This window comes from Pelobates fuscus, chromosome 4 (genome assembly GCF_036172605.1).
Source record: "Pelobates fuscus isolate aPelFus1 chromosome 4, aPelFus1.pri, whole genome shotgun sequence".
Classification (NCBI taxonomy): Eukaryota; Metazoa; Chordata; class Amphibia; order Anura; family Pelobatidae; genus Pelobates; species Pelobates fuscus.
The window spans coordinates 189,305,148-189,318,017 of record NC_086320.1 but is presented as its reverse complement, the minus strand read 5'-3'; positions in this window follow the sequence as shown (position 1 = coordinate 189,318,017).

Below are 12,870 nucleotides of genomic sequence, written 5' to 3'. Positions count from 1 at the left end.
GCTGTAAGGACAGCAGCCCAAAAAGCCCCTTTTAGGGCTAGAACATCAGTCTGCTTTTTTTTTTTTTTCTGTGTAATGTAATTGCAGTTGCCTGCCTGCCAGCTTCTGTGTCAGGCTGGATGCTGTGCCCATTTGCACAGTCAGTGCAACCACTCATATCTGTTGTCACAATAGCTTAAGCTTTACATTTAAAAAAAAATAAATTTTTTTTTTACTGTAATAGAAGAGCAGTTAGTTGTCTGCAAGCATCTGGGTGTCAGGCCTCCTTCAGCGTGTGCTCTGCAGACCTGTGCCAGCGTACTTTGACAGTTGGCACTCATATCTGGTGTCTCTGTAGCGTGCTTTTACAAAGAAAAAAGGTTTCCAGTGTAAGCTAATAGCAGCCAGTCAGTGTCCTTCAAACGGCTCTGTCAGGCCTACAGTGTGTGCTCTGCAGAACTGTTCCAGAGCACATTGCCACTCATATCTGGTGTCTATATAGCGTGCATTTACAAAGAAAAAAGGTTTCCAGTGTAAGCTAATAGCAGCCAGTCAGTGTCCTTCAAGCGGCTCTGTCAGGCCTACAGTGTGTGCTCTGCAGAACTGTTCCAGTGCACATTGACAGTTATCTGGTGTCTCTGTAGCGTGCTTTTACAAAGAAAAAAGGTTTCCAGTGTAAGCTAATAGCAGCCAGTCAGTGTCCTTCAAGCGGCTCTGTCAGGCCTACAGTGTGTGCTCTGCAGAACTGTTCCAGTGCACATTGACAGTTATCTGGTGTCTCTGTAGCGTGCTTTTACAAAGAAAAAAGGTTTCCAGTGTAAGCTAATAGCAGCCAGTCAGTGTCCTTCAAGCGGCTCTGTCAGGCCTACAGTGTGTGCTCTGCAGAACTGTTCCAGTGCACATTTCCACTCATATCTGGTGTCTCTATAGCGTGCATTTACAAAGAAAAAAGGTTTCCAGTGTAAGCTAATAGCAGCCAGTCAGTGTCCTTCAAGCGGCTCTGTCAGGCCTACAGTGTGTGCGCTGCAGAACTGTTCCAGTGCACATTTCCACTCATATCTGGTGTCTCTATAGCGTGCATTTACAAAGAAAAAAGGTTTCCAGTGTAAGCTAATAGCAGCCAGTCAGTGTCCTTCAAGCGGCTCTGTCAGGCCTACAGTGTGTGCGCTGCAGAACTGTTCCAGTGCACATTTCCACTCATATCTGGTGTCTCTATAGCGTGCATTTACAAAGAAAAAAGCTTTCCAGTGTAAGCTAATAGCAGCCAGTCAGTGTCCTTCCAGCGGCTCTGTCAGGCCTACAGTGTGTGCTCTGCAGAACTGTTCCAGTGCACATTGCCAATCATATCTGGTGTCTCTATAGCGTGCATTTACAAAGAAAAAAGCTTTCCAGTGTAAGCTAATAGCAGCCAGTCAGTGTCCTTCAAGCGGCTCTGTCAGGCCTACAGTGTGTGCCCTGCAGAACTGTTCCAGTGCACATTTCCACTCATATCTGGTGTCTCTGTAGCGTGCTTTTACAAAGAAAAAAGGTTTCCAGTGTAAGCTAATAGCAGCCAGTCAGTGTCCTTCAAGCGGCTCTGTCAGGCCTACAGTGTGTGCTCTGCAGAACTGTTCCAGTGCACATTGACAGTTATCTGGTGTCTCTGTGGCGTGCTTTTACAAAGAAAAAAGGTTTCCAGTGTAAGCTAATAGCAGCCAGTCAGTGTCCTTCAAGCGGCTCTGTCAGGCCTACAGTGTGTGCTCTGCAGAACTGTTCCAGTGCACATTGACAGTTATCTGGTGTCTCTATAGCGTGCATTTACAAAGAAAAAAGCTTTCCAGTGTAAGCTAATAGCAGCCAGTCAGTGTCCTTCAAGTGGCTCTGTCAGGCCTACAGTGTGTGCTCTGCAGAACTGTTCCAGTGCACATTGACAGTTATCTGGTGTCTCTGTGGCGTGCTTTTACAAAGAAAAAAGGTTTCCAGTGTAAGCTAATAGCAGCCAGTCAGTGTCCTTCAAGCGGCTCTGTCAGGCCTACAGTGTGTGCTCTGCAGAACTGTTCCAGTGCACATTGACAGTTATCTGGTGTCTCTGTAGCGTGCTTTTACAAAGAAAAAAGGTTTCCAGTATAAGCTAATAGCAGCCAGTCAGTGTCCTTCAAGCGGCTCTGTCAGGCCTACAGTGTGTGCTCTGCAGAACTGTTCCAGTGCACATTGACAGTTATCTGGTGTCTCTGTAGCGTGCTTTTACAAAGAAAAAAGGTTTCCAGTGTAAGCTAATAGCAGCCAGTCAGTGTCCTTCAAGCGGCTCTGTCAGGCCTACAGTGTGTGCTCTGCAGAACTGTTCCAGTGCACATTTCCACTCATATCTGGTGTCTCTATAGCGTGCATTTACAAAGAAAAAAGGTTTCCAGTGTAAGCTAATAGCAGCCAGTCAGTGTCCTTCAAGCGGCTCTGTCAGGCCTACAGTGTGTGCGCTGCAGAACTGTTCCAGTGCACATTTCCACTCATATCTGGTGTCTCTATAGCGTGCATTTACAAAGAAAAAAGGTTTCCAGTGTAAGCTAATAGCAGCCAGTCAGTGTCCTTCAAGCGGCTCTGTCAGGCCTACAGTGTGTGCGCTGCAGAACTGTTCCAGTGCACATTTCCACTCATATCTGGTGTCTCTATAGCGTGCATTTACAAAGAAAAAAGCTTTCCAGTGTAAGCTAATAGCAGCCAGTCAGTGTCCTTCCAGCGGCTCTGTCAGGCCTACAGTGTGTGCTCTGCAGAACTGTTCCAGTGCACATTGCCAATCATATCTGGTGTCTCTATAGCGTGCATTTACAAAGAAAAAAGCTTTCCAGTGTAAGCTAATAGCAGCCAGTCAGTGTCCTTCAAGCGGCTCTGTCAGGCCTACAGTGTGTGCCCTGCAGAACTGTTCCAGTGCACATTTCCACTCATATCTGGTGTCTCTGTAGCGTGCTTTTACAAAGAAAAAAGGTTTCCAGTGTAAGCTAATAGCAGCCAGTCAGTGTCCTTCAAGCGGCTCTGTCAGGCCTACAGTATGTGCTCTGCAGAACTGTTCCAGTGCACATTGCCACTCATATCTGGTGTCTCTATAGCGTGCATTTACAAAGAAAAAAGCTTTCCAGTGTAAGCTAATAGCAGCCAGTCAGTGTCCTTCAAGTGGCTCTGTCAGGCCTTCAGTGTGTGCTCTGCAGAACTGTTCCAGTGCACATTGACAGTTATCTGGTGTCTCTGTGGCGTGCTTTTACAAAGAAAAAAGGTTTCCAGTGTAAGCTAATAGCAGCCAGTCAGTGTCCTTCAAGCGGCTCTGTCAGGCCTACAGTGTGTGCTCTGCAGAACTGTTCCAGTGCACATTGACAGTTATCTGGTGTCTCTATAGCGTGCATTTACAAAGAAAAAAGCTTTCCAGTGTAAGCTAATAGCAGCCAGTCAGTGTCCTTCAAGTGGCTCTGTCAGGCCTACAGTGTGTGCTCTGCAGAACTGTTCCAGTGCACATTGACAGTTATCTGGTGTCTCTGTGGCGTGCTTTTACAAAGAAAAAAGGTTTCCAGTGTAAGCTAATAGCAGCCAGTCAGTGTCCTTCAAGCGGCTCTGTCAGGCCTACAGTGTGTGCTCTGCAGAACTGTTCCAGTGCACATTGACAGTTATCTGGTGTCTCTGTAGCGTGCTTTTACAAAGAAAAAAGGTTTCCAGTGTAAGCTAATAGCAGCCAGTCAGTGTCCTTCAAGCGGCTCTGTCAGGCCTACAGTGTGTGCTCTGCAGAACTGTTCCAGTGCACATTGACAGTTATCTGGTGTCTCTGTAGCGTGCTTTTACAAAGAAACAAGGTTTCCAGTGTAAGCTAATAGCAGCCAGTCAGTGTCCTTCAAGCGGCTCTGTCAGGCCTACAGTATGTGCTCTGCAGAACTGTTCCAGTGCACATTGCCACTCATATCTGGTGTCTCTATAGCGTGCATTTACAAAGAAAAAAAGGTTTCCAGTGTAAGATAATAGCAGCCAGTCAGTGTCCTTCAAGCAGCTCTGTCAGGCCTTCCTTCAGCGTGTGCTCTGCAGACCGGTGCCAGTGCACATTGCCACTCATATCTGGTGTCTCTATAGCGTGCATTTACAAAGAAAAAAGGTTTCCAGTGTAAGCTAATAGCAGCCAGTCAGTGTTCTTCAAGCGGCTCTGTCAGGCCTACAGTATGTGCTCTGCAGAATTGTTCCAGTGCACATTGCCACTCATATCTGGTGTCTCTATAGCATGCATTTACAAAGAAAAAAGGTTTCCAGTGTAAGCTAATAGCAGCCAGTCAGTGTCCTTCCAGCGGCTCTGTCAGGCCTACAGTGTGTGCGCTGCAGAACTGTTCCAGTGCACATTGACAGTTATCTGGTGTCTCTGTGGCGTGCTTTTACAAAGAAAAAAGGTTTCCAGTGTAAGCTAATAGCAGCCAGTCAGTGTCCTTCAAGCGGCTCTGTCAGGCCTACAGTGTGTGCTCTGCAGAACTGTTCCAGTGCACATTGACAGTTATCTGGTGTCTCTGTAGCGTGCTTTTACAAAGAAAAAAGGTTTCCAGTATAAGCTAATAGCAGCCAGTCAGTGTCCTTCAAGCGGCTCTGTCAGGCCTACAGTGTGTGCTCTGCAGAACTGTTCCAGTGCACATTGACAGTTATCTGGTGTCTCTGTAGCGTGCTTTTACAAAGAAAAAAGGTTTCCAGTGTAAGCTAATAGCAGCCAGTCAGTGTCCTTCAAGCGGCTCTGTCAGGCCTACAGTGTGTGCTCTGCAGAACTGTTCCAGTGCACATTTCCACTCATATCTGGTGTCTCTATAGCGTGCATTTACAAAGAAAAAAGGTTTCCAGTGTAAGCTAATAGCAGCCAGTCAGTGTCCTTCAAGCGGCTCTGTCAGGCCTACAGTGTGTGCGCTGCAGAACTGTTCCAGTGCACATTTCCACTCATATCTGGTGTCTCTATAGCGTGCATTTACAAAGAAAAAAGGTTTCCAGTGTAAGCTAATAGCAGCCAGTCAGTGTCCTTCAAGCGGCTCTGTCAGGCCTACAGTGTGTGCGCTGCAGAACTGTTCCAGTGCACATTTCCACTCATATCTGGTGTCTCTATAGCGTGCATTTACAAAGAAAAAAGCTTTCCAGTGTAAGCTAATAGCAGCCAGTCAGTGTCCTTCCAGCGGCTCTGTCAGGCCTACAGTGTGTGCTCTGCAGAACTGTTCCAGTGCACATTGCCAATCATATCTGGTGTCTCTATAGCGTGCATTTACAAAGAAAAAAGCTTTCCAGTGTAAGCTAATAGCAGCCAGTCAGTGTCCTTCAAGCGGCTCTGTCAGGCCTACAGTGTGTGCCCTGCAGAACTGTTCCAGTGCACATTTCCACTCATATCTGGTGTCTCTGTAGCGTGCTTTTACAAAGAAAAAAGGTTTCCAGTGTAAGCTAATAGCAGCCAGTCAGTGTCCTTCAAGCGGCTCTGTCAGGCCTACAGTATGTGCTCTGCAGAACTGTTCCAGTGCACATTGCCACTCATATCTGGTGTCTCTATAGCGTGCATTTACAAAGAAAAAAGCTTTCCAGTGTAAGCTAATAGCAGCCAGTCAGTGTCCTTCAAGTGGCTCTGTCAGGCCTTCAGTGTGTGCTCTGCAGAACTGTTCCAGTGCACATTGACAGTTATCTGGTGTCTCTGTGGCGTGCTTTTACAAAGAAAAAAGGTTTCCAGTGTAAGCTAATAGCAGCCAGTCAGTGTCCTTCAAGCGGCTCTGTCAGGCCTACAGTGTGTGCTCTGCAGAACTGTTCCAGTGCACATTGACAGTTATCTGGTGTCTCTATAGCGTGCATTTACAAAGAAAAAAGCTTTCCAGTGTAAGCTAATAGCAGCCAGTCAGTGTCCTTCAAGTGGCTCTGTCAGGCCTACAGTGTGTGCTCTGCAGAACTGTTCCAGTGCACATTGACAGTTATCTGGTGTCTCTGTGGCGTGCTTTTACAAAGAAAAAAGGTTTCCAGTGTAAGCTAATAGCAGCCAGTCAGTGTCCTTCAAGCGGCTCTGTCAGGCCTACAGTGTGTGCTCTGCAGAACTGTTCCAGTGCACATTGACAGTTATCTGGTGTCTCTGTAGCGTGCTTTTACAAAGAAAAAAGGTTTCCAGTGTAAGCTAATAGCAGCCAGTCAGTGTCCTTCAAGCGGCTCTGTCAGGCCTACAGTGTGTGCTCTGCAGAACTGTTCCAGTGCACATTGACAGTTATCTGGTGTCTCTGTAGCGTGCTTTTACAAAGAAACAAGGTTTCCAGTGTAAGCTAATAGCAGCCAGTCAGTGTCCTTCAAGCGGCTCTGTCAGGCCTACAGTATGTGCTCTGCAGAACTGTTCCAGTGCACATTGCCACTCATATCTGGTGTCTCTATAGCGTGCATTTACAAAGAAAAAAAGGTTTCCAGTGTAAGATAATAGCAGCCAGTCAGTGTCCTTCAAGCAGCTCTGTCAGGCCTTCCTTCAGCGTGTGCTCTGCAGACCGGTGCCAGTGCACATTGCCACTCATATCTGGTGTCTCTATAGCGTGCATTTACAAAGAAAAAAGGTTTCCAGTGTAAGCTAATAGCAGCCAGTCAGTGTTCTTCAAGCGGCTCTGTCAGGCCTACAGTATGTGCTCTGCAGAATTGTTCCAGTGCACATTGCCACTCATATCTGGTGTCTCTATAGCATGCATTTACAAAGAAAAAAGGTTTCCAGTGTAAGCTAATAGCAGCCAGTCAGTGTCCTTCCAGCGGCTCTGTCAGGCCTACAGTGTGTGCTCTGCAGAACTGTTCCAGTGCACATTGCCACTCATATCTGGTGTCTCTATAGCATGCATTTACAAAGACATTTTTTTTCAAGGGAAGGCTAATAGCAGCCAGTCAGTGTCCTTCAAGCGGCTGTGTCAGGCCTTCCTTCAGCGTGTGCTCTGCAGACCGGTGCCAGTGCACATTGCCACTCATATCTGGTGTCTCTATAGCGTGCATTTAAAACCAAAAACATTGTTTCACTGTTATAGATTGAATAGCAGTTACTTGTCTTCAAGCGGCTGTGTCAGGCCTACAGCCTGTGCTCTGCAGACCTGTGCCAGTGCACATTGCCAGTTTGCCACTCATATCTGGTCTCACAGTAGCTTGCACGCATAGTACCACTAATCCCCCAAAAAATGACAGGCAGAGGCAGGCCACCCCGCAGGGGCCGTCATGGTCGTGGTGCTGTGATTCCCTTTTGCCCTAGAATAATGCCCAGTTTTCAGAGGCCACGTATCCTGAACTTTAAAAGTTCTGAGGACATAGTTGACTGGCTAACACAGGACACCCAATCTTCTACAGCCTCCGCTCGGAACCTTGACGCACCATCCTCCTCCAGCTTAGCTTCAGGCACCTCTCAAGATTCCACTCACCCGCCTGCCGCCACCAACAAAACTAGCACCACAGACGCTTTACTTGGTATGTCAGAGGAGTTATTCACACATCCGTTTGAAGAAATGAGTGATGCGCAACCATTATTGCCAGAGGATGTAGATAACAGGGATATGTCTCAGGCAGGCAGCATTAAACACATGGAGGTACGGTGTGATGATGATGATGTTGTACCCGCTGCTGCTTCCTTTTCTGAGTTGTCAGATGCAAGTGAAGCGGTTGATGATGACGATGCGTCCATGGATGTCACGTGGGTGCCCGCTCGGCAAGAAGAAGAACAGGGCGAAAGTTCAGATGGGGAGACAGAGAGGAGGAGGAGACGAGTTGGAAGCAGGGGGAGGTCATCGCAAGGAGCTAGTGGCACAGTCAGACAGCATGCATCGGCACCCGGGGTCAGCCCGACAGCACGCCAATCAAAGCATGCTGTGTCCACCACCAGAATGCCATCATTGCAGAGCTCAGCAGTGTGGAATTAGTTTTGTGTGTCTGCATCTGACAACAGCGATGCCATTTGCAACCTGTGCCAAAGGAAACTGAGTCGTGGGAGGTCCAACACCCACCTAGGTACAACTGCTTTGCGTAGGCACATGATCTCACATCACAAACGCCTATGGGATCAACACATGAGTACAAGCAGCACGCCTACTCTAAGCCGCCATCCTCCTCCTGGTCCAGCATCTTCAGCCACGTCAACCACTGCTGTCCTCCTTGCCCCCTCTCAACCATACGCCACTCCCTGGATGGTTGCCGCTCATCTGCCCACAGTCATGTGTCTGTCAAGGACATGTCAAGGACATGTTTAAGCGTAAGAAGCCAATGTCACAAAGTCACCCCCTTGCCCAGCGTCTGACAGCTGGCTTGTCCGAACTATTAGCCCACCAGCTTTTACCATACAAGCTGGTGGAGTCTGAGACGTTCAAAAAATTTGTAGCTATTGGGACACCGCAGTGGAAGGTACCCGGCCGAAATTTATTTTCACAAAAGGCAATCCCCAACCTGTACTCAATTGTGCAAAAGGAAGTAATGGCATGTCTGGTGTTGGGGCAAGGGTCCATCTGACCACTGATACCTGGTCTGCAAAGCATGGTCAGGGCAGGTATATCACCTACACTGCACATTGGGTAAACCTGCTAACGGCTGACAAGCATGGAATGCGTGGTATTGCAGAGGAATTGGTGACACCGCCACGACTTGCAGGCAAGCCTGCTGCCACCTCCTCTACTCCTCCTAGCCCATCCTCTTCCATAACCTCCTCGGCTGAGTCCTCTTCTGCTGCTGCGTCTTGCTCCACATCAACGGCACCCCCCCAGCTCCCCAGGTACTATTCCACATCCCGGATACGGCAGTGTCACGCCGTCTTGGGTTTGACTTGCTTGAAAGCAGAGAGTCACACCGGACAAGCACTCCTGTCCGCCCTGAATGTACAGGTGGAAAAGTGGCTGACTCCGCAGCAACTGGATATCGGCAAAGTGGTGTGTGACAACGGAAAAAATTTGATAGCGGCATTGAAGTTGGGCAAGTTGACACATGTGCCGTGCATGGCACATGTGTGTAATCTGATCGTACAACGCTTTGTGCATAAGTACACAGGCTTACAGGACGTCCTGAAGCAGGCCAGGAAGGTGTGTGGCCATTTCAGGCGTTCCTACACGGCCATGGCTCACTTTGCCGATATCCAGCGGCGAAACAACATGCCAGTGAGGCGCTTGATTTGCGACAGCCCTACACGTTGGAATTCAACACTCCTAATGTTCGACCGCCTGCTCCAACAAGAAAAAGCTGTTAATGAATATTTGTATGACCGGTGTGCTAGGACAGCCTCTGGGGAGCTGGGAATTTTTTTGCCACGTTACTGGACGCTCATGCGCAATGCCTGTAGGCTCATGCGTCCTTTTGAGGAGGTGACAAACCTAGTCAGTCACACCGAAGGCACCATCAGCGACATCATACCATTTGTTTTTTTCCTGGAGCGTGCCCTGCGAAGAGTGCTGGATCCGGCCGTAGATGAGCGTGAAGAGGAAGAGGAAGAGTTGTGGTCACCATCACCACCAGAAACAGCCTTATCAGCATCGCTTGCTGGACCTGCGGCAACGCTGGAAGAGGATTGTGAGGAAGAGGAGTCAGAGGAGGAATGTGGCTTTGAGGAGGAGGAGGAGCAAGACCAAACACAACAGGCATCCCAGGGTGCTTGTTGTCACCTATCTGGTACCCGTGGTGTTGTACGTGGCTGGGGGGAAGAACATACCTTCAATGACATCAGTGAGGAGGAGGAACGGGAAATGAGTAGCTCGGCATCCAACCTTGTGCAAATGAGGTCTTTCATGCTGTCCTGCCTGTTGAGGGACCCTCGTATAAAAAGGCTGAAGGAGAATGACCTGTACTGGGTGTCCACGCTACTAGACCCCCGGTTTAAGCAAAAAGTGGTGGAAATGTTACCGAATTACAACAAGTCGGAAAGGATGCAGCATTTGCAAAATAAATTAAAAAGTATGCTTTACACAGCGTATAAGGGTGATGTCACAGCACAACGGGAATCTAACAGGGGGAGAGGTGGTCCCACGACCACGCCGGCAAGGACAGGACGCTTTAAAGACGTGTTGTTGATGGAGGACATGCGGACCTTTTTAAGTCCTACGCATCGCCACAGCCCTTCGGGATCCACCCTCAGAGAGCGACTCGACCGACAGGTAACAGACTACCTCGCCTTAACTGCAGATATCGACACTCTGAGGAGCGATGAACCCCTTGACTACTGGGTGTGCAGGCTTGACCTGTGGCCTGAGCTATCCCAATTTGCGATAGAACTTCTGGCCTGCCCCGCTTCAAGTGTCCTGTCAGAGAGGACCTTCAGTGCAGCAGGAGGTATTGTCACTGAGAAGAGAAGTCGCCTAGGTAAAAAAAGTCTAGATTACCTCACCTTTATTAAGATGAATGAGGGATGGATCCCGAAGGGACTGACACTGGGCGATACATTAGATTAAAAAAGGCCTGATGAGATGAGCTGCCTTGGTCCACACGCTGCTGTATTTTAGCTCTGAATGCCGGTTGACTTACGTGACTTATCCACCACCAACTAGGGTTCAAGCCGCCATGTTTTAGGGCACTTTCTGCCTGTGAAACAAACATAATTTTTTCTGGCCGCTGCTACAGCAGCGGCTGCAACAATACCAAATTTTTCAGGCATGTGTACATGCCTAATTTTTAGGCCCACTGGTGCAGCACTGTGGCTTCAAAAAACAAAAAAAAGGCACATAGTGACCCTATGTAGGTGGAACAGTCCCTATTCTGCTCTGTGTCAGTGTGTATCATGGTCGCTGAGGACGGGGAGCAGTCTCTATTCTGCCCTTGCATTTCTATTTCTTCTTAGATAACAAAAAAAATCTGAGACGACATTGGCAGGGCTTTTCACTTGTGTGATCTGTCATGAATTGTCATTTGAATGTTAATTTGAACTGTGGGGCACAAGAACTTGAATCTGACAATTTTTATTTTATCAGAGAACTTGTTCGGGATACAGAAAGGAAAAAAGGGAGGGTAAGCGGTTAAGGTACATCGATCTTATTCACATCTTATACATTCAAGAGCAAACTGGTTATTCATTCTTGTGGGAGTTTTTCCACTGCCCTTGTGCCTTCGGTCTAGTACCATGTCAGGGTTGTCTTTCTCTCCTAATCCTGGGTTTGGTCCGGGGTATGGGAAGGGGTAAACCTGGGGACAGGCTACGGTAGGGGAAGAAGAACGGGGGAAATAGACGTCGGAAGCCCCTCATCTCCCTTTGTCTCCTTCTTAGTTAGCACGCTGTGTGCGGTCACCGGGTCTATTCCCTTATCTAACTACTTAACTATGTACAATGTGGGTGTTTGTTCCGTTATGCCCTGTAGATTGTTTAACCTCAGCTTGGTATACCTCAATGTTGGCTGTTGTACCATGGTGTTTGGAGTCGTTGTCTCTCTGCGTCAGAGCAGTTAGGTCTTAGGAGTGGTACTATTCATCCTTCGTGTATATATATATATATATATATGTGATATATGTTATTGTTCTAACACGACCCCCTCCTCCTCCTTCCTCAGATACGCCTCCCATATGTTCCTGGCTTCCACTATGTGGTGTGGGGGGTGTAGCCGCTGGCAGGTTTTTGTTTCATATGCTAGGTTTAGGGAGATCTGTTGGAGAAGGCTAGATCTCTCCGGTGGCTGTTGTTGTTTCCACCCTCTGACTATTAATAAGTTGGCAGCAATCAAAATATATGTTAGGTTGTCATGTGCTTTTGGGAATGGGTCAATCAAGATGAAGAGTAGGGCATTTTCTGGTCTCAGGTTGGTTCTCGTGACCAGTGCCCCTTGTATCACCCCATCAACTGCCTTCCAGTATCCTCTGATGGCCGAGCAGGCCCACCAGATGTGGAGCATTGTGCCCTACTCTATTAAACATCTCCAGCAAAGTCTCAAGGTGTTGGGATATATGGTCGCTAGTCTAGTCGGTACCAAGTATCACCTATATTGTATGCCATGCCTCGCAGGTGTGCGTTTCCTAAAATGGCTGCCATATACACGTCCACTGATAGGAGACGCGGAAGGTATTAAACTGATATGAACAATACTAAACTCACCACTCCTATCTGGTGGCACATTAGCTTGCCTGCGCAGTGCCCCGAATTTCAAGTAAGAGGACCGACCAAGCATCTTCTTCCATCTCCCTGTTACAGAAATAACTGCCATATCCATAGAAATTGTACAGAATATCCAGGATAGTTTTACAGGGCCAAATCATGTCGCCTGTTGAAAGAGGTGACCTTGCTCGGGTCCCAGGTGTGCGGTTCCTAAAATGGCTGCCATATACACGTCCACTGATAGGAGACGCGGAAGGTATTAAACTGATCAGAACAATACTAAACTCACCACTCCTATCTGGTGGCACATTAGCTTGCCTGCGCAATGCCCCAAATTTCAAGTAAGAGGACCGACCAGGCATCTTCTTCCATCTCCCTGTTACAGAAATCACTGCCATATCCATAGAAATTGTACAGAATATCCAGGATAGATTTACAGGGCCAAATCTTGTCGCCTGTTGAAAGAGGTGACCTTGCTCGGGTCCCAGGTGTGCAGTTCCTAAAATGGCTGCCTTATACACGTCCACTGATAGGAGACGCGGAAGGTATTAAACTGATATGAACAATACTAAACTCACCACTCCTATCTGGTGGCACATTAGCTTGCCTGCGCAATGCCCCAAATTTCAAGTAAGAGGACCGACCAAGCATCTTCTTCCATCTCCCTGTTACAGAAATCACTGCCATATCCATAGAAATTGTACAGAATATCCAGGATAGATTTACAGGGCCAAATCTTGTCGCCTGTTGAAAGAGGTGACCTTGCTCGGGTCCCAGTTGTGCGGTTCCTAAAATGGCTGCCATATACACGTCCACTGATAGGAGACGCGGAAGGTATTAAACTGATCAGAACAATACTAAACTCACCACTCCAAGTGCTGTTA